Source organism: Myotis daubentonii, chromosome 18 (genome assembly GCF_963259705.1).
Source record: "Myotis daubentonii chromosome 18, mMyoDau2.1, whole genome shotgun sequence".
NCBI classification, from domain to species: domain Eukaryota; kingdom Metazoa; phylum Chordata; class Mammalia; order Chiroptera; family Vespertilionidae; genus Myotis; species Myotis daubentonii.
Genome location: NC_081857.1, coordinates 37,543,254 through 37,570,397, shown reverse-complemented (window position 1 = coordinate 37,570,397; position 27,144 = coordinate 37,543,254). Strand labels below are relative to the sequence as shown.

The window sequence follows — 27,144 nt, the reverse complement described above, 5'->3', positions numbered from 1 at the left end:
CAGTAGAAGGCAAGCCCCTGCTTGCCCATGTATGGCTTTACCGCCTAGGACAGTGCCTGGCACCTACTAGGTGTTCAATTAGTACTTGTTGAACGACTGCATTTCCTCCAAGGTTCTACTCCTGAATCTCTGGACCCTTCCTCAGTTCAGTTCCGGCCGGCCGCAACCCCACATCCTATCCTCCGCTAAGAAACGACAGCCCCCACCTCCCCCACAGTCCTTTGCTCTCCCCACCCCTTCCTGCGCGGCCCCTTTAAGCGGAGTCCGGAAAGTGGCGGGGGGGGCGGGGCCAAAACCTCGCCGACGCGGACTCGGAGGGGCGGGGCGTGACCAGGGGGCGGGGCTGCGTGCTGCGTGCGTGCGCGTTCTGGAGGCGCCGCCGCCGCCGCTCTCGAGGCCGCCGCCGCCGCCGTCGCCGCGCAGAGCCGGAGCCGGAGCCACGGCAGAGAGGAGGGAGGAGGAGGAGGAGGAGGTGGAGGAGGCGCTGGACTGGGGGGGTGAGTGAGGGGCGGGGAGCCGGAGCCACCCCGGAGGGAGCGGGGGGCGCGGGGCGGCCGGGCCGGGGTTGAGGCGACTCCTGTCGCCGGTCAGTCCCCCGGCTCCCCCTTCCTTCTCCGCGCTCCCTCGGTGTCCGGGGCGGCGGCCCGGGGGCCTGGCCGGCGGGAGGGGCCAGGGCTCGCGGAGGCCCGGCCGCCGCCGCCGCCTCCGGAGCCAACCACGCCCGCGGACGGAGCCGGTCGACTGTGGCTGGGCCTGCGGGAGACGGACGGGAGGGGCCGGGTCGGGTGTGGGAGAGAAAGAGGACATTGTGTCCCCCACCCTGCAACTCCCGGAGGTGTCATGGCACTAGCCCGTTTCCCTCGCCATCTCCCCGGCCGGTGCCCTCGCCCCGCGCCGCCTGGGCGATGTAGGAGATGGGACGTCGCCTCTCTTTTCCGCTTGCCTGTCCCCAGACTCGGGTCAGCTCTCCCTTTGGGGGGCACGCGGAGAGGGGTGGCGGGTGGAGGGGATTCTCTGTCCTCCCTCCTGCGCTAGGAGGTGCGGGGAGGCGGCAGCGTGGCCCCGGGTCCAGGGTCCCCGCTCCCTTTATCCCCCCCGTGCGCCGGGCTGACATCTCTTCATCCCTCTCCGCCTCCCGGCCCCTTTCCCGCCCTCCTTCCCCGGTGTCCGCCGCAGCACGCCGCGTGTCCGCCCTGTCGGCGCTGCTTTCCTGGGGTCTGTCTCGGCTTTCCTGGATGTTGTTAGGGACGAGGTCCGCCTGATTCTTGTCTTCCTTCCAACTGGGGCTGGTAGGGGTGTCGTTTGCCCCCTCAACTCAGGAAGTTAAGGGACAGTGTCTTAAGCCGAATTGTGTAATTGACTGCTATGGGGAAAAGGTCTGCGGGAAGACACTTGTGCCTAAAAAAAAAAGGGGGGGGGGTCTCATAGGGTGAAGAACCAGAGTTTAGGGGGCCTTTTGACTCCTTGGAGCCAACTACCGTGAGCAGTTAGGTGTTTCTTTCGGGGAGGGACGTATTGTCATTGCTTTGGAGGGAGGAGGGCATAAGGAATGAAAGCAGAGTAAGAGGGCAGGAGGTTAATGGGCCACGTCCTTACAGGTGGCCGCAGTGTTCTGCTTCCTGGGCGTGGGAGGAGGGCTCGTTCTGTTTTTAATCACAGCCCGAGTCGGGTAGCAGCTCCCCGTGCTCACGGGGCTCCTACCTTCGCAGTCGCTGAAGGGCAGCCTCTGAAGGGATGCTGCTGGAAACAGGATTTGGAAACTTTCTTTTGGTTTCCTGTCAGCGTGTGGGGGTGGGCATGCGTCTGTGTAGTTTTTCTTTTCTTTTGATGTAATTGATAATCTGCCACATTTTGACATAAAAAGCACTACTAGATCAGGTCCCGAGCTCTTTATTATGGTTTTCTGTAACACTGTTTTTGAAATTATGTTTGCGTTGGTTGAAATTCTTTTTTTTTTTTTTTAAATTCTGGTGTTTCAGTGAATCTTGTTTCTTCTGTATTTTGAATTATGTACTGCAAACTATGATTACTAGTAGATGGACATTTTTGAGGATCCTACGGTGCGTGGCGTATGTAGTCACTCAGTCTTTCTTGAATGAATTGAGTGATTACAAACATGTGCTTAGGTATTACATATCTTCTGTTCTTTTGAGAAGTAGCTTACATTTGAATATTGCATTTCACTTCCCAGATATAAAATAGTAATTCCTGACCTTTTCTAGGCCACTGATACCTTTGAGAATATAATGAAATATATAGGCACCATAGAAAAATAGTAATAGGCATTTATGCAGAAAATTTTGTATTCAGCTTCAAGGACCTTCTAAAGCCAACCATGGAAACTTGTCTCAAAAGTTTATTATTATGATGGAACTGAGTAGTATTCAGCTCCATATTAAAGTTGTTCAAAAGCCTTTATTTTCTGTGTGCCCTTAAGAATGACAGTATTTACACTTACAGATTAAACTTTGTGTCTTTGGGAACAAGACTTAAGAGTGATTGTTACTGCAGTTTTATGGGGCAAAGTTCTCATTTTAATAACTGTTACCAGGTCAGTAACAGTTACTGATGACTTCCAAGGAAATAAGATTGCTGCAGTCGGAAGCTCAAAATCATAAACATGGTGGACTTACGATTTTTATTGTATAAACTTCTGAACAATACGAACAGCACTTGAGAATGTTCATAAATCAAACGATTCAGTTTTCCTGTTCTCTTCCAAGCTTGTTAATATGCATGGTATTTCATGTAGTTAATAATTATTGTATCAGCATTCAATGTTAATTCAACGAGTGCTTTTTGAAGGTCTGTTGTAATAAAACAAAATCCTTACTGTCATAGAGTGTGTATTCTAATCAGGAGAGGGGCCATCACCACATACATAAAGAGTATGCCAGGTTTTAAGAGCTGTGCAGAAGAGCAAAGAAGGTGAGGGATAGAGAAACAGGCTCGGGGAAGGATAAGCCCCGAAACCTGACGGAAGTGAGGGTGTGTGCTTTTGGGGAAGAAGGTTACAAGCAGAGAGAACTGCAAGTGCAAAGACCCCTCAGTGTACTTTGCCTTTTTAAGAAAAACTAGGAGGCCAGTAAACAAGAGGGAAAGTGAGAGTTGAACTTGAGGTTAGAGAAGTAGCTGCCCCCCCCCCCCCCCAATAAGGCCTTGTAGACTAGGCAAGAATTTTCAAGTTTACTGTGAATGAGATGGGAAACCATTGGAGGGTTTGGAGTTGAAGAGAAACCTATTCTGACTTAAGTTTGTGAGAATCATTCTGGCTGCTGTGTGGAAACCAGCTTGGCTGGAAGGGGGAGCGTAGAAGCAGGAAGACAGATCAGGAGGTTAATCTTTTTAAATCTTTTTCAGTGGTTGCAAATTAGTCCATCTATCTGCTGTTGGGTATACAGGTAGTTTCCTTTTCCTCTGTTAAAATAACAAGACGAACACTTGTGTATGCAACTTTTTCTTTCTTTTGAAATATTTCCTTGGGATTGATTTCCAGAAGAAGGACTACAGAATCAAAGTATGTGACTATACTTGTGTTCTTGGTGGTGTATCTGTGAATTCCTTCAAAGAGTAGGTTGTACTAGTTAAAGTGATAGCCACTGTTGTTGGTCTTAAGTTTCATGGCAATGTCACCTGCATTGAGTATTATTATTTAATATTTTAAAAACAATTTTAGATTGTTAGGTTTAATTTTCCAATAGCTCATTTAGAGTTCATTTGTTATTAGCTAATGATTGGAGATAGAGAGATGAATTAGACAGGGTCTCTGCCCTCAAGGAACTTTACATTCCGTCTTAATTTTTAATCTGATAGTTAAATAACTTCAGATGTTGCCAGTGTTCACTCATACTCATGAACTTTGTTCTGTCCCCTTTACACAGTTTTGGGTGACTGGTTAAGAGGGCAGTTGATGACCTTTTATATACAATTGGCATTCCAAGCAAGCATTTAATTTTTCAGTGATAATTTTTTTTTCTTACAAAGGGATTTTTTAAATGGTATCTGCAGTTTGATTTCTGTTCTGTGTATCTTTAGAATTTTACAACTGTGACAGCCCTGTTTTCTTCTTTGCAATAAATTATGCAACTAGTACTTAGTTGAGGACTCTCACAGTTGAATTTTTAAATTGTTGTAATTCTTTATAGTTATTCAAAACACAAAAACTATTGTTTCTATTAAATAAGATCAGCATAGCAGCTTTGAAATTTTATTTAGTTTTTAAAGGAGTGTGTTACCAGTCTGTTTTGATAGAAATCATACCACAGTGAGGGCATTGCTCAGCATTTCTAGTTCTGAAATCCAGATGGCTTGATTTGCCTTGACCTGGGAGAGTGGGTTGAACTAATAGAGTTACCTGCAAGCACCTAGCACTGTGTCTGTACATGCTAGGGACCCAGCAAATGTTCATTTAGCCTCAGATAACTCCTGAAGCTCCCAGTTATAAAATTCTCATTTTAGAAGTTCAGTAAAAATATCTCATATGAAGCATTTATATATCTATGGAGTGGTGAGTTTAAATTTATGAATACAATTCGGCCGGCGTGGCTCTGTTGTTGTGTCAATCTATGAACCAGGAGGTCACCACTCAATTCCCGGTCAGGACACATGCCCGGATTGCAGGCTCAATCCCCAGGGTTGGCCATGCAGGAGCCAGCCAGCCAATGATGTTTCTGTCTCGTCATTGATGTTTCTATCTCTCCCTCTCCTACTGAGATAGATGAAGCATCCATTTTCCCCTCTTTTTCATGCATGAAATTTGGGGTAGATGTTATGTGCTTTTTCACTCTGTTCACAGAGATAATACTGGTCCATTTACATTTTGAATTTTTGTAATGGTGGTTATGGGTTTGCACTGAATGATTCACGTGTTCTCTGTCCAGTCCCCTTTACACAGTTTTGAGGTGACTGGTTAAGAAGGCAGTTTGTTTCCAAGTTAAATGATCCAAATGAGTACTGAAGCTACTAGTATAAGCTTAGCCTATCATGATACTCAGATCAACAAAGCAGTTCAATAGAGAACTGTGCCATACTCTCATTTCTGCTTGAAAATAGGCCTTTTGAGGTAGAAGGTACATGCATGTACCAATAAAAAAAGGAAATTGTATGTGATGATTAAGATGAAGCTGAAGCACGAAATAGTGTACTTTTGTAAGTGCTCTAAAAGAAACACTATATAATTTTCAGAAGTCTGTGATGTATATGTGGAGGATTGAATATTATGTTCTATGAAATTAACTTCAATCATTAGAAAAGTTAATGGCTTTGTTTTACTAATGACTTATTTATTTAGGCTGTATAAATTTAGAATAGATAAACCTGGGAAAAATAATTCTTTGCATATCCAGTTTTCCCTGATATAGTTTCCTATCTCTAGTCTATTTAATTCACATTGATAGAGAGTGGTTCAAAGTGTGGAATGGTAAAGTTAACCAAATTTGGAATTAAATATGTCATCCCGTGTTAGGTTTTAAGATATATTTAAATTAAGCCATGTTTCAGAATAGGAATATACTAAACTACACATTATAACTGATAAAGACACTGTTGGATTAATTAAAACTTGAAGTACCTTATGTTAAACTCTTTAAGTATATATATCTATAACATTCATGTTTGCTTGCAATATAATGTTGTATTCACTTGTTCTGGTTGTAAGAGAGGCACAAATACCTGGCTACAACTGTTTCTTTGGACAAATCCCAAATGCAGTTTGTGAGATTCTAAGTTAGCAATAGTAGGAAATTCTCTCTTATTGCAGATTGAACATTTCAGATTTGTCAGATGTGTAATCCAGAGAGTAAATTCATTCACTGTATTTTCAGTGATATTTTTAAATTCATTTACAAATAGAATCATTCTGTTCTAGACAAGTATTATATAAAACATTAAGCAAGCAACCATAACTTAATTATTTTAGCAGTTGGAATTGTAACACTATCTTGGATTTTATGTACTTTTCAGTATCTAGCCCAAATCACTGATGCTTTTTGAAATACCTTTTAAATTCCATCATATGCTGATGAAAATGTTGCATAATCTCATTAGTAGATTTTAGATTTAGTCATTGAACAATGTTTGATGTTAGGCTCTTTGATGGAAACTGAAATGTGAGGACTGTAGTTTCTATTTAAGGAATTTAGTCTAGTAATTTTGTTGTCAGAACCTGACATGTTCTATAAATAAATTTTGTATTTTCATTTTAGAATTAAAATAGAATCATGTTCATTTTCTTTTTTATTGTTTAAAGTATTACATATGTCTCCTTTTTCCCCATTGATTCCCTCCTCCCCATCCATTCCCACCCCTGAGGGCAATCCCCCACCACCCCATTGTCCGTGTCCATTGGTTATGCTAAGATGCATGCATACAAGTCCTTTGGTTGATCTCTAACCCCACTCCCACACCCCCCTTTTCCCCCCTGTGCCCCTTGTCTCTGGATAATATTATTCTTTGTTTTACTTACTTACTTACTTATTTATTTATTTATAGAATGGTTTACTGATTCCTAGAGAGAGAGGAAAGGAGAGGGAGAGAGAGAGAAAAACATTGATGTGAGAGCACAACATTGATTGGCTGCCTCTTGCATGCCTCCTACCAGAGATCGAGCCCACAACCAGACATGTGCCCTGATCAGGAATTGAACTGGCATCCTCCTGGTGCAGGGATGACACCCAACCAACTGGGCCATACCAGCCAGGCCATTTCTTTTTTTTAAGTTCTCACCCAAGGACATTTTCATTGTTTTTTTAGAGAGAGGAAAGCGGGGGAGAGGTATGTACCCTGACTGTAGATGGAACCCAAGACCTTTTGGTGGGTTGTATGATGCTCCTACTAACTGAGCCACACTGGCCAGGGCGTATATTCATTTTCTAAGTAAACTATTTTAAATGAGCTCTTAGCTACTTAACAGCTATTTCTGTGGTCTTATTTTTTTAACAGCTTTTTAGTATTAGAGCAAACCGGTTTCCAATTTGTTTAAAACATAGTGAAATAAAAATTATTTGCTTTCTACTGCCTATTTTACTTCTGTCCAAGACTTTTATTTTTCAAATTGCTTTTCTGCATATATGTCACATTGTGGGAAGTTTTGTTGTTGTTGTTGTTTTTCATTTTCAGCTAGCAAATTTAATTTTGTTTAATGTGAGTGTATTTTTGTGTGGGTTTTTTTGCAGTCCAGCTTAATATTTTTTCTACACTGATTAAAGTTATCCTGTGACTGAAGTTAACTATCCACTAGGACAGAAATGTGCATATAGACAAATGCATCACTGTGCATTTTTAGTGAATGTTGGTAGTTTGCCAGCTTTATTTTCAAGTTCCTCCCCCCTTCAGACCTGTGATGTACTTATAAGGCAACAACAGTATGTTTAGTTAATTTACAAAATGAGAATAGTTTTTCTGATTTTTCTGTTTTGCATGTTTTGAGTTAGGATTAACTGGATGTTTATTATCCTATATAATGAAAGCCTAATATGCTAAGTGTCCAGTCAGCCGTTCAACCAATCAAAGCATAATATGCTAATGATATGCTCAACCTCTCGCTATGACATGCACTGACCACCAGGGGGCAGATGCTTTGACCGGTAGGTTAGCTTGCTGCTGGGGTCTGGCCAATCGAGACTGAGCGAGATGAGCTGGACATGCCCTGGAGCTCTCCCACAGTCCCTCCCAGGCTGGCCAACCTCCTGCATCCCTCCCCAGCCCTGATCATGCACCGGTGGGGTCCCTCAGCCGGGCCTGCACCTCCTCGCAATCCAGGACCTTTCGGGGGATGTCAGAGAGCTAGTTTCAGCCCAATCACGCAGGCCAGGCCGAGGGACCCCACTGGTGCATGAATTCATGCACCAGGACTCTAGTTCTCAATAGGCATACAGTAAAACAGTTCACTTAACTGTGATGCTTTCTGTTGGAGTATTGGCTTTTAGTGAACCTGTGTAATTCCATGAATGCTACTGAGTCATGGATAACATTCTTTACACTATCTAAAGGTAAACGTGAATGTAATAGAAGCTGGAAACAAAACAAGTTTGCTGATTTCTTTACACTAGGAAATGTAGTTTCTGTTCCAAGTAATATGTTCTTGTTAGGTTCATTTTCAGTGGCTATAACTGCTTAAACATTGTTTTCCTGTTTAAAGTAATTTATGTTCCATTGTGGTAAATTTTGAAAAGAATATAAATGAAAGAAGTAATTGAAAATCACCTATAAACCTATCACCTAGAGATAATTACTACTAACATTTTAATAGTAACATTTTAATACATTTAGTGCATTTTTCTAGTTTTTTCTTGCATGTACATATTTTTTTTCTTAAAAATTGGAATTAATGCTTTTATATAGGCTGTTTTGCTCCTACTTTTTTCTCTGAACAGAATATTGGTGTTCAACCTAGTGTGGGATTTTTAGGTCAATTCTTTATAGTATTACTATCTATCTATCTATATAAAAGCCCAAGTGACCGTTTGACCCTCCAACCAGTAGATATGATGCGCACTAACCACCAGGGGCAGACTCTCAACACAGGAGCTGCCGAGCGACAGCAACTTTGCAGAGTGCCCTCTTGCACTCTGGGGCCCCTTGGGGGATGTCGGATTGCCAGTTTTGGCCCGATCCCCGCAGGCCACGCCAAGGTACCCCACCGCTCACTCCACAGATGCCCTTCGAGCCCCAGTGTCTCCCTAGGTGCAGCTGGCTGGGGAGGGACCATGGGAGGTTGGTTCCAGGGTATGTCCCGCCTGTCTCACCCCACTGGCCACCTTCTAATTAATTTCCTTTGAGTGTGCATGAATCGGTGCACCGGATCTCTAGTTTTAAATAATACTGGGGCAGACATTTTTGTACATTTGTCTTTGATTGCACCTTTGTGTTTTTCTTTCTTTCTTTAGGATAGATTCTCAGAAGTGGGATAACTGGATCAGAGGGTGGTTACCCTGTGTATAAGAGTGTGTTTCACTTCACCTTCAATGGCATTGAATAGGTCAGTTTTTACAATCTTTGCCAATTTGATAGATATCTTTTACAATTCTTGGTTGGGAACCACAAAATCCTCAGATTATTAATAATCTGTAAAACCATCATAGTGTATGATCGATAATTTGTAGTCATCTTTGAAAAAGTTGGTTGGAATGAATTTCTTTGAAAAATATTTTAGGTAAAAATTCTATATAATAAAAGCCTAATATGCTAAGTGTTCGGTTGTCCATTCACCCAATCAAAGTGTAATATGCTAATGAATGCTAAGGCCACTCAACCACTCGCTATGACATGCACTGACCACCAGGGGGCAGACAGTCAACTGGTTGACCAGTCGCTATGATGTGCACTAACCACCAGGGGGCAGATGCTCCAACCAGTAGGTTAGCTTGCTGCTGGGGTCCGGCCAATCAGGACTGAGCGAGACAGGTTGGACATGCTCTGGAGCCCTCCCACGGTCCCTCTGCAGTTGGCCAACCTCCCACGTCCCTCCCTGACCCTGATTGTACAACAGTGGGGTCCCTTGGCCTGGCCTGCACCCTCTCGCAATCTGGGACCTCTCAGGGAATGTCAGAGAGCCGGTTTCGGCCCAATCCCGCAGGCCAGGCTGAGGGACCCCACTGGTGCACAAATTCGTGCACCAGGCCTCTAGTGTTCCATAAAAAGATACTCCTTGAGGTTACAATTTGAGCATTGTTTTTTATTGGGGAAAAATGGCATTTTAAGTTCTCCCTTGACTAAAATGACAAACCTGAGAAAGCTTATAGCATGTAGTAAAACTTATGTAAAAAAATTATTTCAGCTATATGGATGGGTTAGTCACATGGTTCAGAACAAAAAATAAATACTTAGTGTTTAGAGCAGTGGCTCTGGAGTTAGGCAACCTAGGTTCAAATCCTTGCTTTGCCACTTACTAAGTCCATGATTTGAGGCAACTTACTGTATATGTAACTTAAGGTAACTTGCTAAATATATATGATTTGATATTTATGAAATTTGGCTTTCTCATCTTTAAAAGGGGAATAATAATTACTTCATAGGATTGTTGAGAGGATTAGAAATATTGTGTAAGACTGCTTGGCATGTAGTCGGCATTTAATAAAAATTAGCTTTTGTTAAATTTATTTTTTGTGTTTTTTGCCAGTTTTGGTGGGTGGGGCAAGAGATGTCATTTGTGTGGCCTTGCCTACATGACAGTGCAGAATGGCCTTGAGAGACACAAAATGGCCTTGAGCAATGGCAGCTGGAGGGGAGTGGTAGTAGATATTCTTTTTATTTGTATTTTTTTATTTATTTATTTTTATTTATTTTTTTGAGGGAGAGAGAGAAACATCGATTTGTTGTTCCACTCATTTATGCATTTATTGCTTGATTCTTGTATGTGACCTGATGGGATACAACCCACAACCTTGACATACTGGGACAATGTGCTGACCAACTGAGCTACCCAGCCAGAGTGGTAGTAGACATTCTTTCTGGTAGGAATGGCATGAGCCAGGATAGAAAGTTCAGGACAAGTTGGAGAACAGGAGATTGATTTGACAGAAGCCTAAGCCTATATAATTAGTAAATGTGGCATTAAGGCCATAAAGATTGATTAGGGCTAGGCTTAAGAACTCATTGAATGCTAGATTGAGAAGTATAGACTTTATTCAGGAGTGCAAGAAGTTTTGATAGGGGGAAAATGGCATCTTTTGGAAGATGAATCTAGCTACAGAGTTCAGAATTAATTGCGGAAGAAACAGACTGGACACAAGAAGGCTGGTAATAATACAGGTAAGGCAGGATCTGAGAGTTTAAAGGAAACTAAGTAAGGTTTTGAGGGGAGTTCCTGGGAGTCACTGTTGTGAAAATCTGACTCTTTAAGTATACCCAGTTTGGAATTCAAATTCAAAAGAGAATTTGAATCTAAGATACAGGCTCCATGGAGGTAGACAACGTCTGAGAGAAGATAGGACTCAATACACTTTGGTTGTTGCTACCTATTTTTAAAAATTGAAAGGTAAAAATTCCTGTTATTAATGAAAAGCATGTTTATGCTATTCCTTTGACAAATTTGTAACTTTAGAAATTTTACTTATTTAGCATTTTGAGTTCTTAGTTAACAGGGAACCTTCACATTTTGACATTGGTACTTCTGGAGCTATCTTAAAATATGTCAGTGTACAGTGCAGTTCTTCAGTGTGTGGTTGTTCCAGCATTGGTGAATGTGACTAGACTTTAGAAACATCAGTTGTGTGAGCAGAAGTGAAAAGTAAAGTACAGACTTCTAGTTTGGTAAGCAACTTAGAATGGAGTTCTCTCCTTTCCCCTTAATTTATTAATTACAAACAAATTAGTTTGCTCATGCCATTCTTAGTCATTCTGGTACCTGGCTCTAGCTCTATGTTAATTGTACTTTCCACTTGGCTGAATAATACGTAAGCAAATTAGCCTAAAGATTGATATTAATATTTCTTTTTGACTCATAAGTAAACTCTCTGCAGCTGTGAATTATCTGCTCACTGTCTTCTTTAATATTACAAGTTGAGAAAAGAAGCAACCCCCATTGGTTTGTGATACTTTCAAGATGTTTGCATATTTTAAAGCATTGATTTGTTATACCTTTCTAAATGTTTCTTTTAGTTTTCAAATATTTTCTAAACTCAGAAATAAAGTCTTGTTAATTTTTATTCAAATCTCTTTCCTTTAAAAGTATATTTGAAAATATTTTTAAATTATGGTCATGCACCATTTCTGTAGAGATGGACCACATCTACAATGATGGTGCCATCAAATTGTAATGGAACTGAAAAATTCCTCCGCCTAGTGACAGCCATATCTCAATGCATTCATTACTCACTTGTTTGTGGTGATGCTGGTGTGAACAGGCCTGCTGCACATACAGTTATGTACAGTACAGAATACTTGATCATGATGAACGGTTGCTGGTTTATGTATTTACTGTACTATTGTTTTTTTAGAGTGTACTCTCTCTACTTATAAAAAAATTTGCTGTAAAACAGCATGCCAGGTTATGCTGGCAGCAGCCTCTCATTTCACGTGTTCACTTTGTTTCTTGATTGCATCATTCTGCCTTGCATTTGATTTAATCTCGTGTAATTTTAAAATTTTGTGTAGCAAACATGCACTTTATTAAAAAAAAAAAAAGTCTACAGTTACGTGCAGTAATGTCCTCGGCCTTCACAGTCACTCACCACTCACTGACTGACTCACCCAGAGCAACTTCGAGTCCTGCAAGTTCCATTCATGATAAGTGCCCTATATAAGTGCACCATTTTCCATCTTTTATATCGTATTTGTACTCTATCCTTTCTGTGTTTCACTATACAAGTATTTACCATTGTGTTACAGTTACCTACTATACAGGTGTGTAGCCTTAGAGCCTATGTGGGTCGGAGGCTATGCCATCTAGGTTTTATAAGTGCACCCTGTGTGCACTCTATGATGCTTGCACAATGACAAAATCTCCTAATGACCCATTTCTCAGCACCTATCCCCATCATAAAGCAGCACTTGACTGTAATAAGCAAATATAGCACACTAGAGGCCCGATGCACAAAATCTGTGCAAGAGTAGGCCTTCCTTCACCCCGGCTGCCGGCACTGGCTTCCCTCTGGCACCCGGGATCTGGGCTTCCCTCGAGGCCCTAGCTTCGTCAAGTAGGTTGTCCAGAGGGACATCCGGTCTAATTAGCATATTATGCTTTTATTATTATAGATAATATTGGAGATAGTGTGTGTTACTTTTTATAAATACTGTGTTTTTCTAATGAAACTTCAAAAGCCCAGATTTGGTCAACTGAGTGATACTTCATTTACTAAAGGGACTCCAGATAGTCAAAAGAGTGATTTAATGTCTCAAACTATAACATCTTAGTTGAGTCTATTTCGAATTGGTTCGAAGATATTTCTGTTTGTCAACAGAAATCAGAACTACAGCCACTCCCCTAGGGCTGATTACTCTTACCCCTCCCTCCTCCTCCCCAACCATAGCTGAGAGTAGGAGCTTCCCTATTTTGGGCCATTTTGGCACTGTCACTGTGCTGGCATTTGTGGCCTTCCCAATATGTATGGCTTACATTCTTAGAGGTCTGCTTGCATTTTGGCAGGAAAAATAAGTTATGAATAAGATTGAGTGGCTCATGATACACTATTATAAGAAAATTCACAATTTTATATGTTAATTATACCTCAATAAAGCAGAAATTTAAAAAAAATTATTTTTTACGTGAGTTGACATATGAAGTGTGTGAAACATGAATAGACTTTCTATTCTCATCTCAAAAAATTGAAATAAAAGGGCCTTTTCTTGAAGGTAAAGCTCTTACATCTCATTTAATCTGCACAGCAAATCTTTGAAATAGATATTGTCCATTTTTTACAGATGATGAAACTCAAAGTAATTATATAATCTATGAAAATTAACAAACTAAAATTTCTATAGGGAATAATGCTGACAGTAAACTACCAGAAGCAGGGACTGCCATAGAAAAGCATAAAATAGATGATCAATAAATATTTGTATTTTGCCTGCATTGCAAGTGTGAATGAATGAATATGAATTAATGTTCATTACAAATATGAATGAATGAATATGAATTTTAGTGAATGAATGGATCAGTAGGTGAATGATAGAAGACAGCCTTTAACTCAATAATTTTTTCTTCAGTGCAGAACAACATTTTTCTTTCAGATGAGTCTAGAACATTTTTCACAAACAATTGAATTCACCTTTCTTTTTCTCTGTACAAAAGTCCCTCTTCTCTCATGTGGTTTAAGTTACTTAAAATAAATCACACAGTAAAAATCCTGAAGAGGGAAATAAAGACCAGAGACATGGAAAGCATCACTTTCACTTAGATTTTAACTAAGTAGTATGTAATGTTATCAGTCTGTAATGTTATATCTGCGTTAGACCCTTCTTTTCACATTCAGGATGTCATCTTTTGGTTCTGTTTGTATCTCTTAATTTTTTAAAATTTACTGTAGTTGTCGGAAATAAAATTATATAACAGTAGTCGAAATAATTATGTAGCCAACATTAGTTGACCATCTAATCTCTATTTCCGTTGTGTGGGGGCATGTGTTTCTGTTTTCTATTAGTACAACAAAGTGTGGTTTGTTCAGAAATATGATCTGATAATTTAATAGGGTTAAAATACATAATGTGATAAGTATTATTTTCAACTGATGTTAATACCTGGACAGACTAGTAATGTGAGTCTCTAAACTGCATATTTATACAGTTTCTAATTCTTTAATGATTCAATATCTTAATAAATTTAAGATTAGAATTCTTTTAAATGAATATGGAACAGTAATGGATACCAGGGATGAAAGTAGATGCAGATAATTGAGAGATTGAAAGAAACTATTTTAGTGGAAGGCTTCAAAAGGAAGGGTTTACAGGATTTGCAGGTGGAAGTTGCTATGCTAGACTGTGGGAAGTAAATTTATTTTTACAAAAAGAAATGAAATTGGTGAAGTGTGAGGGCTCTGAGGAGATAAATTAATGTTGAATGGATAGAAAGAACCCTGTAGGTTAATATGGTGGCTTATAGGGACCTTCAGGGGTGATTTGATGACTCTCACAAATCATGACACTCATGAAGTAGGGATCTGTCATGTTGGTTTGAGTAGAAATTACAATAAACAGAACGAAGAGGGCTGTTTTTGTAAAGACATATTTTAGAATTTGTTTATAGATGTGAGACTAAGGCTATAATATGACATGTTTATAAAACATAACTTTACGTCCTAACCGGTTTGGCTCAGTGGATAGAGCGTCGGCCTGCGGACTGAAGGGTCCCAGGTTCGATTCCAGTCAAGGGCATGTACCTTGGTTGTGGGCACATCCCCAGTAGGGGGTGTGCAAGAGGCAGCTGATCGATGTTTCTCTCTCATTGATGTTTCTAACTCTCTATCCCTCTTCCTTCCTCTCAGTAAAAAATCAATAAAATATATTAAAAACAAACAAACAAACAAAAACTTCACATGGTGACTGGCATTTAAATTAAAATTAATCCTTTAAAAAAAACAAAAAAACAACATAACTTTATATGATATTTTGGTTCTTGATATCCTCAAAATGCTCTTTTTGTTTTTTGTTTTTGTGTGTTTTGTTAGATTTCTATATGATAGCATTTAGACTGCTCTTTTGTCGTACCCCTCTGCTCTCCATTCTAATCATACAGGGTGGGGCAAAAGTAGGTTTACAGTTTTTCATATGGAAAATAAGAGTAAACTCTGTTTCACATACAGCTGTAACCTATTTTTGCCCCACCCTGTATAATCAGTTTAGTAATGACATACATAACCCCCTGGTATGAGATTATCATGCTTCAGAAGATTCTGCATATAAACTACCAGTATCAATGTGGTGGAACTTTTATAAGTGTAATTATTTAAGAATATCAGATTAGCCTGGCTGGTGTGGCTTGGTGGTTGAATGTTGACTTATGAACCAGGAGATCCCAGTTCATTTCCCGGTCAGGGCACATGCCCAAGTTCCGGGCTTGATCCCCATTAGGGGCGTTCAGGAGGCTCGCTCTCTCCCTCTCCCTCCTTATCTGAAATTAAAAAAAAAAAAATCAGATTAACTTAAAAACCATGTGCAAGTGAGTTTGGAAGTTGAATCTTATGTCTCAAACCCATATTTTGTTGTTTGTTTATATTTTCCAATAATATTAAGTTATTTTGATGGTATTTCTTTTACGTCTATGTTATAAGTCTGGAACTTAAGTGACTCAAAATTGGTCAGATAGTATACTTCTTGAAAAAAAGTGTGCCTTTTGAATATTGAATAGCACACTTTGAACAAACTCCATTGTAAAACATCCCTTTGAATTTTAAATAAATTTTAGTAACTTCTTATATTCAAATGTCATAATTTTTACATTGGAATATGATAGCATTATAATTCAAGGATCAACCAAAATCTGCAGTTGAAACCTTGAGCAGGAGGGTTACAGATGATGTAGTTATTCTATTATTCCCATTATGCTTTAGACTTGGGCTTCTGTCATACAGAACAAGTTTGAGATTGTGACACACTCAGGGCCATCTGCTTGCTGTGTATGTAAGCAAATAGGCCTTTGACACTGGAAATAAAGAATCATCACTTGTGGTGCTCTTAGCTGGCTCTGCTTAGGCTCGAGTGTGCTGGGCTCAGCTTGTGTCTACAGTGAATTGTCACCGTTTTGATCTTTTGCAACTGTAACACTTCCATAGCCATGTGTTTAATGTCTTCTGTGTGTTGATATGCTGAAGATGGAATTGTGAAATTTTTTAGTAGTGCAAAGAAAATTCCTACTTAATTAGCAAAATTTTAAAATTATTTTTTAAAACATTCAAATACCTCCAAAAGAGAGTGAATTCTTTAGATGAAGGGCCCACCATCATGTTTCCATCTTGTGGTTAATTTTCACAGTATAACAAACTATTTTTTGGTCCAAAGTGCTTTGTAGAAAATCAGTCATGTAATTGCATTTGTCTGCACTATTTTTTAAAAACTTCTCTATTGTTATGGGAGAAAAAGCTGATTATCAGTGTTTTCATAGTATGATTGCAGTTCTTATTTTTACAAAATGTTTATTCATATGTAGAATATAGGCTGAAAGGAAATACCAAAAGGATCAAAGTTATCTTGAATTGGGATTACAGGTGATTTATTTTCCTCCTTAAACATCTTTTCTGAACTTTATACATTATTCATATATCTTATAATTAGAAAATGAAAGGTCTAAAATGAATTTATTATAGAATATGAAATTAAATTTAGTAAAGCTTTTAAGATGAAGATTCTTAGGACATAACGGCTTTACAAATGAATTAATAAACAGTGTATTCCTGAGATGGAATTATGTAATGATAAAATCTGTACTTATAAACAAGCAAAATTAAGTTGCCATGTTCTGGGTATAGGGAATGAGCTTGGGAAAAGTATTTTACCATTGATAGGAAGACAGACTTTTTTTTAATTTTTTTATTTTTTCAGAATAACAAGTGATTTACTTAAGTCCTCCATTGACAGTTCTGTCCTGTTTCTTTGTCTCCGCGTTTTTTATGCTTTCTTGGTGCACCCCCTAGTGGTCTTTGTGCGCAATCTTGTTGTAGTTAAGCCTTGATTGTTGTCGTCAATACGGGGGGCCGGGGGGGGGGGGGGGAGATTTGACCTCCAGGCTAACTGGCTATCGGAAGACAGACTTTTGTTTGATTCTTCTAACTCAGGTTTGCCTCAGTTAGATTAATTTATATACTGTTTTATGGATAATTATTTAATTATAGGATATAAACTTATTTACATGAGTAATATGCCAAGTATCACTTTGAATATTTGGTCATAAGAATGTATTTGTGGTCAGCAAGCAAAACACTCCGTGGAAGTTTGCATATAGTACCAATCAATTGTTACTTCACCTCTATTTCTCCGTGGTTTTTTCTCAGCTGTAAAATGGAAAAAGAACAGTACCCATTTTTTATACATGTTTGAGGACTAAATAAGTATGTCTGACACACAAAAAGCACTCAAATATTATTATTATTATTATTATTATTATTATTATTACAACCAACAAGTTGGCATTGATGCCTGTAAGAAATTGAGAGCAGAAGATCTCTAGGGACTGGAGAAAGAGTCTATGCTTTACATCCATTCACTGTTTTGACTAACCCTGTGTTTTCTCCTTTAGTTAAGTGGGACTGTTAGCTATGCACTTAGTTTTATTACTTATGTATACAATAAATCTTGGCATTTGTGGTTTAATGTTTTAGACTCAATATTTAACATGGGAGATTTTTAATTTGGTGTAGGGACAGTTTTGCATAATTCAAGACTGACATGCCAAATAAGTATGTGAACTAGAGAATTGAGCATCCCAGTTATTACCCAATAGTGACTTTGGTTCCCTAACTTGTTTAATTTTCATCATGGGATTAAAACCTGTGTTTCTGTGTGAATAATGGTGCCTTGAGAAAGCCATTTTTAATGCTGGTTTTTACAGATTTAATTGAAGTGAGTTTAGTGGCATAATTTATAAATATTGATTATTTCTTGTATGTTCTTCACATTGCCTTATGCCCAGTACAGATAGTGAATAATGGGGTGTGTTTGATTGGTTTGTGAAGAAATTTGAATCTTCAAGTTCCATAAAGGAAAGGGAGGAGTTTAGCAAGGATTCCTAGATTTCTGGGCACTTGGGTTATTTTATATTTTTCACGTTAATATATAATTTAAAAAATTTCTTAAACCAAATTAAAATCTATCTGTCTGGATTTCATGAAATTTTTACATGGGGTGATATAAATATGCTTCCTTTGATAAAAGCCACTAGCCCCATCCATGGAAATACTGATTATATTAGGTCTGCAGTAGGGCCAGGAATCTAGTTTACTTCTCCAGGTGACCCCCCCACCCCCACCCCCTTTTTTACTATAAAAGCTGTGCTGTGAATATCATTATATTTGAATTTTAAGATTTTGGGTATGTATAACTTAGAAAATGAAAGTTCCTTTTCCTAAGGACTTCCACTGTTAATGTGAATATTTATTAAAGAATAATAGATTGACCTTTAACTATGGCAGATTGCTTTTTTGCTTAAGGTATTTTGGTCATCTTTTCAAATCACTATATATAATTCTACCTTACTATTTTTAGCAATATTCTGCTGTATGATGTACAGTAATTTATTCATTCTTCTAGTGAAAGACCTTTTTTTCCCTAGGCTTTTTGTTTTTGACATACATTTTTGTTTGCATGTGTTTTTCTGTACCATAAATTTCCATTTGTGGCAGAATTACTGGGTTATTTAACAATTGGAAGCACTTTATATGCTTGAGGCTTTCTTTAGGCTTTTTCTTCTTTTTCATTTCTTTGTTTGACTATTATATCTGGATATAGGAAATGTTACATTAAGAAAGCAGATGTGCCTGTATTTTTTTCAGATTACAAGTTACAGTTTTAAGTTTGGCTAGTTTGGGGTGTTTGTTTGTTTGTTTGTTTGTTTGTTTAAAGACAAGTACATGTATTTTAACTAGATTGGAATAATACAGATTTTTGAGGATTTTCATGTTTAGGCTTGAGACCTTTTATTGCCTGGCAGTGATTCAGAACGCTAAAAGCACCTGACTTGCAAAGTGAACAAGTAAGCTTTTGAGCTGGGAGCTTTCTGGGAATATCTAGAACTACACATTTCTGTCAGAGATGCCTTTTAATGTTGGGTTTATTGATTGAAGTGTCTTAGGCATATACTCTCTCTGCTCTCTAACTTTTATTCCTCTTAGGAGGAGATATATTATCTCTTTTTGCATTTCTGGTAATGTCCTTATTTTAGATATACGTTCCTGCTAATTTTTACAGAGTTCCTTTACATATTGTCTTCAGAATTATTCAGGCATTTCTCTGAGGCTTACAGTCTCGTAAAGCTCAAAAATATCAGAATACTATATTAAGAAGCACTTCTGTGAATCAGCACCTGACTTTTACAGACGCAATCTGATTAGTGTTTGCAGAATTCAAGCAGATTTCTTTATGGAAAACCATTAAACATTGAAAAAAATTATGCTTTATCAAAGTAGAAAGGTTTTTCAGTTTAGAAAAACACTAATTTTTTGAGGCAGCTGATTCTATCATGAGCTAACCTTGTTATTTTAGACACATGCTTGAATGAGACTTTCAAATGGCCTTAATGTTCTCAAAGAATCAGTTTATCGCTAATTATAATAAATACTAGAGGCCTGGTGTACGAATTCGTGCACGGGTGGGGTCCCTTGGCCTGGCCAGCGATCTGGGCCGATAGGTGGGGGGGGCCTGCCGGGGGAGAGGGACCGTAGGTAGTTGGCCAGCCGGCCAGGGGGAGGGAGTGCAGGAGGTTGGCTGGCTGGCCCCTCCACCCCCCCCCCATTGGGTGATCAGGGGGGCCGGCTGGCCGGGTGGGAGGGACTGCAGGAGGTTGGCCCCAGCAGCAAGCTAACTAATGGCCAGTTCCACAAGGAATCGGGCTTCCTCTTCCCTCTTGTCTGGGTCCAGGTGCAGGTGAACCAGATTTGGGGCTGTCAGGGCCCCAGCAGCAAGGTCTGGGTCATAGCTACCGGCTGGTCTTTCCAGTCATTTGGTCATTAACGGTCACTTAGGCTTTTATATATATAGATAACAAATGATATTCAGTACCTGGGAAATTCAGACAGGACTGTTTCTTGAGAGTAGCCTCTTAGAGTTGAGTTGTCATCACAGCTAGTTTATTACGCTCCTTACAGAGGTTTCCCTTGCTTTGGGCATGGTTCTTCATCTAGCAAAGTGGATAAACAAGTGTTTTCCCACATGATAGTGGTAGTTTTTTGCATGGTATGTTTTAAAAAATTGGCATCTCACATGTGATTTTGTCTATTGAGGCTTGCCGTTTAACCAGGTTAGAGATTTTATTCTTTGGTGCAGAATTTAACATGACCATCTTGTGAAACTGGTTCTTTTACTCAGGATGACAGCAGCAAGCATGACAACCCATGCTTCAGCACTAGCTCCTTATGACTTTAAACCTTTGGCCAAGCATGTCTGATTGCTTAGATACTGCCTTACCACCCCCATTGCCTAATTCTTGGTTTTCTGAAGCCTGAAGCCATATCAGAGACTTCAAATTCATTTAAATGAATAGTCCACAGGAGGATATTTGATTTTAACTAAATGTTATGTGAGTTTATTACTGATTATAAAAGTTAGAATGTGTGATAGGCATTGGTGTTTGTAAATGTTTCCATTTTACTATTTCTCATTTTTAAAAATAATTTCCCCTCACACAACGTATTGTGTTAAATTAGTACCCAGTAAGACTTTCAGTACAGGCATCTGGTGGAAAAGTTTCTTTAGTAGGTTTGTTTATAGTTCACATTTCCACTGCACATAGAAGTGGCGGATTTTATGTTTTGTGTCCCAACAAAAAGTAAACTGCTTTTCAGGAATGCATCAAGTAATTTTTACTAGCTATTTAGTAATTTTCCTATTCAAAGTATAATTAAAGTAATCCTTAAACATCATTTTATTCCCACTTTTAAAAATAAACTCATTATTTTTAAACAATACATTATAAAGAAATACAGATCAAGTAAAAAGTACAAAGAAGAAAATATAATAGTTTTAAGTTTGCTCTGTGTCCTTATAGGAATTTCCTATCTAAGAATACATGCATATACAGAAATATTTAGTTTTGTTTTCATACCTGCTTTTTTTTTCCTTTAAGTTGTCAGATATAGAGGTGATACATGAAGACTAGAAGTGTTCTTTACTAGCGTGCTGGGGCACCGAATAAAAGCTCCATTTTCACAGACAAGGTTTTTCAAGTTCCTCCATCTCTACCCTCGCTCTTCTCATCACCTGTGGTTTTTTTTTTTAACCACCATTCTTCTCCTTGAATGGAGAAAAGTGGTGGGTCTCAGTCTGGGCTGAGCTCTACAAAAGAGTTAACGGAGAAGATTTGAGAAATATCCATATCCTGGCTCCACAGTTCAGAGATTTTATTTAATTGATGATGATGATGAGGCAAGACACGTGGGAAGAGTACATGCTTTATCTTAGCCTGCATCTAGAAGCTTGCCTGAGCTTCGGAGTTCCAGTATGGTTTGAGGAAAGGCAATGATTGAATCCAAGGAGGTTGGATTCCTCAGCTTTCTGCCTTCAAGAAAGAAGATAGGCACAGGTCTTTGTAATCCTTCCAGTTCTCTAAGGAGTGCATGCCACAGACATCATTTATTCTAGTGTGGGTTCATCTATAGAGTGTCATACTTCAGTTCTAAGGAGAATCAACATCATTAATGCAGGACAGATTCAGTAGACAAGATGAGTGATAAAGCAGTGTGGTGTTGTGGTTAACCACACAGATGCTAGAGCCAAACTGCCTGCCTGGGTTGTAGTCCTGATTCTGTAATTTATGTTGACCGTGGGCAAGTTTGTGTTGGCCTCTCTGCTTCATCTACAAAATGGGGATGATAGTCTTCACCTAATAGGTATGTTGCGAAGATTAAAAATTTTAATAGATGTACAGTGCTCAAAGCGGTATTTTGTACATGGCAAATACTTAATGAATAATACAAATGTTCTACCCTCTTTTCTAACATATCCCACCCTTTTCATGTTTTCTCCAATGAGTTAAAGCAGGGGTCAGCAAACACTTTTCTGGAAGGGCCAGATGATAAATACTGTAGGTTTTTAGGGTCATACAGTCTCTGTTGCAGTACTCAATTCTGCTGTTAAAGGGAAAAAGCAGCCATAGACCACATATATAAACAAATGAGCATGGCTGTGTCCACTTAAATTTGAATTTCACATAATTTTTATGTGTCATGAAGTACTCCTTTTCTTTTGATTAAAAAGCATTTAAGAAAGTACAAGCCGCCCTGACTGGTTTGGCTCAGTGGGTAGAGCGTCGGCCTGCGGACTGAAGGGTCTCAGGTTCGATTCCAGTCAAGGGCATGTACCTTGGTTGCGGGCACATCCCCAGTAGGGGGTGTACAGGAGGCAGCTGATGTTTCTCTCGTCGATGTTTCTAACTCTCTATCCCTCTCCCTTCCTCTCTGTAAAAAATCAATAAAAATATTTTAAAAAAAGAAAAAAGTAAGTACAAGCCATTCTTAGTTTACAGGCCACACAAAAATAGGCAGTGGATCAGATTTGGTCTGCTGGTCATAGTTTACTGATCCCTGAAGTAGGGTAAAGGAACCTGCACAACAATTGTAGGCACCCTTTCTTAAGCATGCCTTCATTTCTCAATTCCCCCATACTTTGAAGGAGTCTAGAACAGCGGTCGCCAACTTTTTGGACCTCACAGATCACTGGTTGATGACCGCTGATCTTAAATATTCAGGTTTAGAACTTTAAAAATTCTACTCCCAGATTGATCTTAAACTATTAGCATATTGTGTGACACAGTGAACTCTTTGGGGACTCTGTCCTCCTCAAACAGTGACATACAGTATATAATTGTACGTAAGATTTTTTTGGGTGCAAGCAACAGAAACAGATTTTGTCTTATTCTCAGCACCACTGTAGTAGGTGTTTGTGTTAGGGTTCTCCAGAGAAACAGGCCAGGAGGATACATGCACATGCACACACACACACAATACATATACATACACATTTTGTGTGTGGTTGAGAGAGAGAGACTTAGTTCAAGGAACTGGAATATGGGATTATAGGGCAGTGTTGGCGAACCTGTGACACGCGTGTCAGAGGTGACACACGAACTCATTTTTTTGGTTGATTTTTCTTTGTTAAATGGCATTTAAATATATAAAATAAATATCAAAAATATAAGTCTTTGTTTTACTATGGTTGCAAATATCAAAAAAAGTTCTATATGTGCCAAAACCGGTTTGGCTCAGTGGATTGAGCGTCGGCCTGCGGACTGAAAGGTCCTAGGTTCGATTCCGGTCAAGGGCATGTACCTGGGTTGCGGGCACATCCCCAGTAGGAGATGTGCAGGAGGCGGCTGATCGATGTTTCTCTCTCATCGATGTTTCTAACTCTCTATCTCTCTCCCTTCCTCTCTGTAAAAAATCAATAAAATATATTTAAAAAAAAAAAAAGTTCTATATGTGACACGGCACCAGAGTTAAGTTAGGGTTTTTCAAAATGCTGACACGTCTAGCTCAAAAGGTTCGCCATCACTGTTATAGGGGCTACCAAGTCCAAAATCAGTAGGGCAGACCAGCTGGGAACTCTGGGAGCCTTGCGGACAAAATCTTTAGTGAATCCTTAGTGTTTCCCTTAAGGTCTTTCAGCTGATTGGATGAGGCCTCCTTAACATTATTGATATCTCCTTAATGTCACCTGATTGCGGATGTTACCACATAGGTGTTATTTACATAGTACTTTCACAGCAACACCCAGATTAGTGAGTGTTTGAATATCTGGGTATTATAGCCTAGCCAAGTTGACATATGCAGCTAACCATCATATAGTTAATAAATGTTTTTCTAATAAATGGATGAACAAGTGGTTAAAATGGTTGAGCAGAAATGAGCTTGCAAGGAAGTCTGAGGAGAACCAGGGGAGTCTGCAGGGATTAGGACCTAGGTAGCGGGAACAGCAGTGTACCACAGTCAGAATGAATCAGCTTTAAGGATTTCTATCTTCACATCGTTCTGCTCATGATTCGGTTTAGGAAATCCCACCTGATTGGCCTGGCTGGAGATTGGGTGAGATGTCTCCCCACCTTGATGGACATTTCCACCAAAACTGCAGTGAGGGAGACAAGGGTTATTTTCCAATAGAGAGTTGGGATGCTGTTCTAAAAGGAGGAGGAAGAGATACTAGACACGCAAAAATAACAGATGTCCGCTTCACACCAACTCTTGATATCTGCCCACAGAGGGACAGCTGGTGAGGCGGACATGGATCAGGGCCAGATCATGGAAAATTTCACAGGCCTGGTAATGAGTTTGGGCCTTATCCTCTAGAATAGTGAACCTTTTGGGGGGTCATAGATCCCATTGAGAATTTGAAAATTTTGCACCACATATTTGACTTTCTCCCCCTCCATAAAATTGTACTTATGCTTAAGAAAAATAGTTCTGTTTTTTTTTTTTTTTGCATGGCATTTTAAGAAATTCTTGTGCTTTCTAGAGTACATCCCTGGTTGGTGGGAAGAGGGGCTAGTCTATTAACCTAAAAAGGTAAGAACTTATAGGGAGAGGGTGGTATATCCTATTTAAAGATTTTAGGCAGGGGAACCACAATAGAGCTGTGTGTTAAATAGATAATTGGAGGATGGATTTGAGGGATACAGGATTGGAGGCTGAAAAGCAATCACAATATTATATCTTCCTCAGCTTCTGATATTTGCATTTTCTTGATTCTCCTTAATCTCTTTGCTATGGAAGGATTTGTCTAAGAGATGATGCAGGCCTTAATTATCACAGTGGTAATAAGGATAAAAAAGGTAAACAATTTAAAGAAACATTTGGGAGATAAAATTCACAGAACTAGCTTGGCTGTTAATTGTATATGGGAACAGAGTGGAGTATGTCTTGTATGTTTCTAGCTTGCATGACAGAATTGTAGAGGCCAGGTAGGAGAGTTGACGATAAATGTGAGGAGGGACAACTTTATCTTCTGAGTAGGACTTGCGGAAAAGTGACTGAACTTGATAAAAGGAGCTATGGTTGGTAAAAAGATTGTTGTTTAATACCGAGGATTTTGGAATTTGTACTAGTGACATCAATTACATAATGGTATTTTCTCTAGCAATGAAGAGAGGTTTTTAAGACTCATTCATAGATGATGATTATACATGCTGATTTGGGGGGAACACAGGATACATGGAATAGAGGCACTGGGCAAAGAATAACTTAGATTAAGAGGGTAATAATAATAAAGATAGAGCTCTTATTCCATGCTAGGCACATTTGTAAGGGTGTTTTCAAGGTACTAACTCATTTACTCAAAATAACCCTCTGAAGCCCTGGTCAGAGTAGCTCAGTATGTTTGGGTGTTAAACCATTCTCAAAACGTTGCTGGTTTGATTCTCTGTCAGGACACACACTGTGGTTCGATCCCTGGTGGGTGGTGTGCAGGAGGCAGCTAATCGATGTTTCCCTCTCACATTGATATCCCTGTCTTCTTCTTCTCCTCCTCCTCCTCCTCCTCCTCCTCCTCCTCCTCCTCCTCCTCCTCCATAAAAATCAATTAAAAGTAAAATAAAATAATTCCACCACTGTGAGCAAAAAAACCTATTGAAACAGGCTTCATTTTGAACTTGAAAGAATTAAGAAACTGGTATTAGAATATAGGTAACTAGAGGCCCGGTGTGCACTCAGGCGGGGGTGGGTGGATCCCTTCAGCCCAGCCTGTGTCCTCTCGCAGTCTGGGAGCCCTTGGGGGTTGTTCGACTGATGGTTTAGGCCCACTCCCCCTGGGAGAGGCTCCCGCCTGCCGTTGCACTCACCAGTCATGAGCCCGGATTGTGACTGAGTGGCGTTCCCCCTTGGGAGCACATTGACCACCAGGGGGCAGCTTCTGGATTGAGTGCCTGCCCCCTGGTGGTCAGTGCACGTCATAGTGACTGGTCGTTCTGCCGTTTGGTTGATTTGCATATTAGCCTTTTATTATATAGGATTATATAGGATGTTATCTCATGTAGGATATGTTATCTCAATCCTTCATCACCCTATTTTGTTGTGTGGTCTGGTTATTAACTACTTTTATTTAGTTTTGTAGTAGTTAGATATGGCAAGAAAATGAGATGAAGCACACATCTGAAAATTTTTGTCATGGATTTTGTTTTGGGTTTTTTTTTTCTTTTACATAAAAAATGAAGTCTGAAAAAAGTTTCATTAAAAACAGCAGTTTAGGTAGTCATAGAGTCATGTTGCCTGAATTCTGATGCCACCTATGCAAATTACTGTCTGATATTTTCGGTAAGATACTTTTCTATACCTTGCTTTCTTTAGCTATAATAGGAATGATAATAATAGTACCCCTACCGTATATTCATGAAATTCAATGTTATGGTCTGTATAAAGTACTTACCATGGTCCCTAGCTGGTTTGGCTCAGTGGACAGAGCGTCGGCCTGTAGACTGAAGTGCCCCAGTAATTTCGGTCAAGGGCACATGCCTGGGTTGCCGGCTCGATCCTCAGTAGGGGGCGTGCAGGAGGCAGCCAATCAATGATTCTCTCTCATCATTGATGTTTCTATTTCTCTCTCCCTCTCCCTTCCTTTCTGAAAGCAACAAAAAAAATATTTAAAATAAAGTACTTACCATGGAATATTAGATGTTACCATTGCTTTATTATCTCTTCTTTTAAATCAAAACTTTACTACTTACTCTGATTTGATTTTTGAGGTTATGTTCAGTTCCAATTGGATGTTTAGCAGGCAGTTCAGTGTTTAAAGGAATATTTAGTACATTGTTTCTTTTAGCTAAAATAAGCTAAAGATGCAAAAGAATGAATGTTGTCTTAGATTTCTAAGACCTGGGAAACTGGTCTGTGTGCTTTTATGCATTTGGTTAACCTTTATGCCAGTGGCTCTCAACCTGTTGGTCGCGCCCCCTTTGGGGGTCGAACAACTCTTTCATAGGGGTCGCCTAAGACCATTGGAAAAAATATATAATTACGTATTGTTTTTGTGATTAATCACTATGCTTTAATTATGTTCAATTTGTAACAATGAAATTGGGGG

General features: G+C 39.4%; 1 protein-coding gene across 4 annotated transcripts in view; it reads left to right on the top strand.

Annotated features, from left to right (window-relative positions):
- Positions 1 to 362: 362 nt before the first annotated feature.
- The window catches only part of RAP1A (RAP1A, member of RAS oncogene family), a 57,835-nt gene continuing 31,053 nt past the window's right edge, over positions 363 to 27,144 (top strand). The window contains exon 1 of one of the 4 annotated variants that reach the window (XM_059674260.1): positions 363 to 497. The gene's annotated coding sequence lies outside the window, so the exon portion shown is untranslated. Of the gene's footprint in view, positions 498 to 8,883; positions 8,978 to 27,144 lie in introns of those variants that run through there. The other 3 variants (XM_059674257.1, XM_059674261.1, XM_059674258.1) reach the window with 3 other exon arrangements.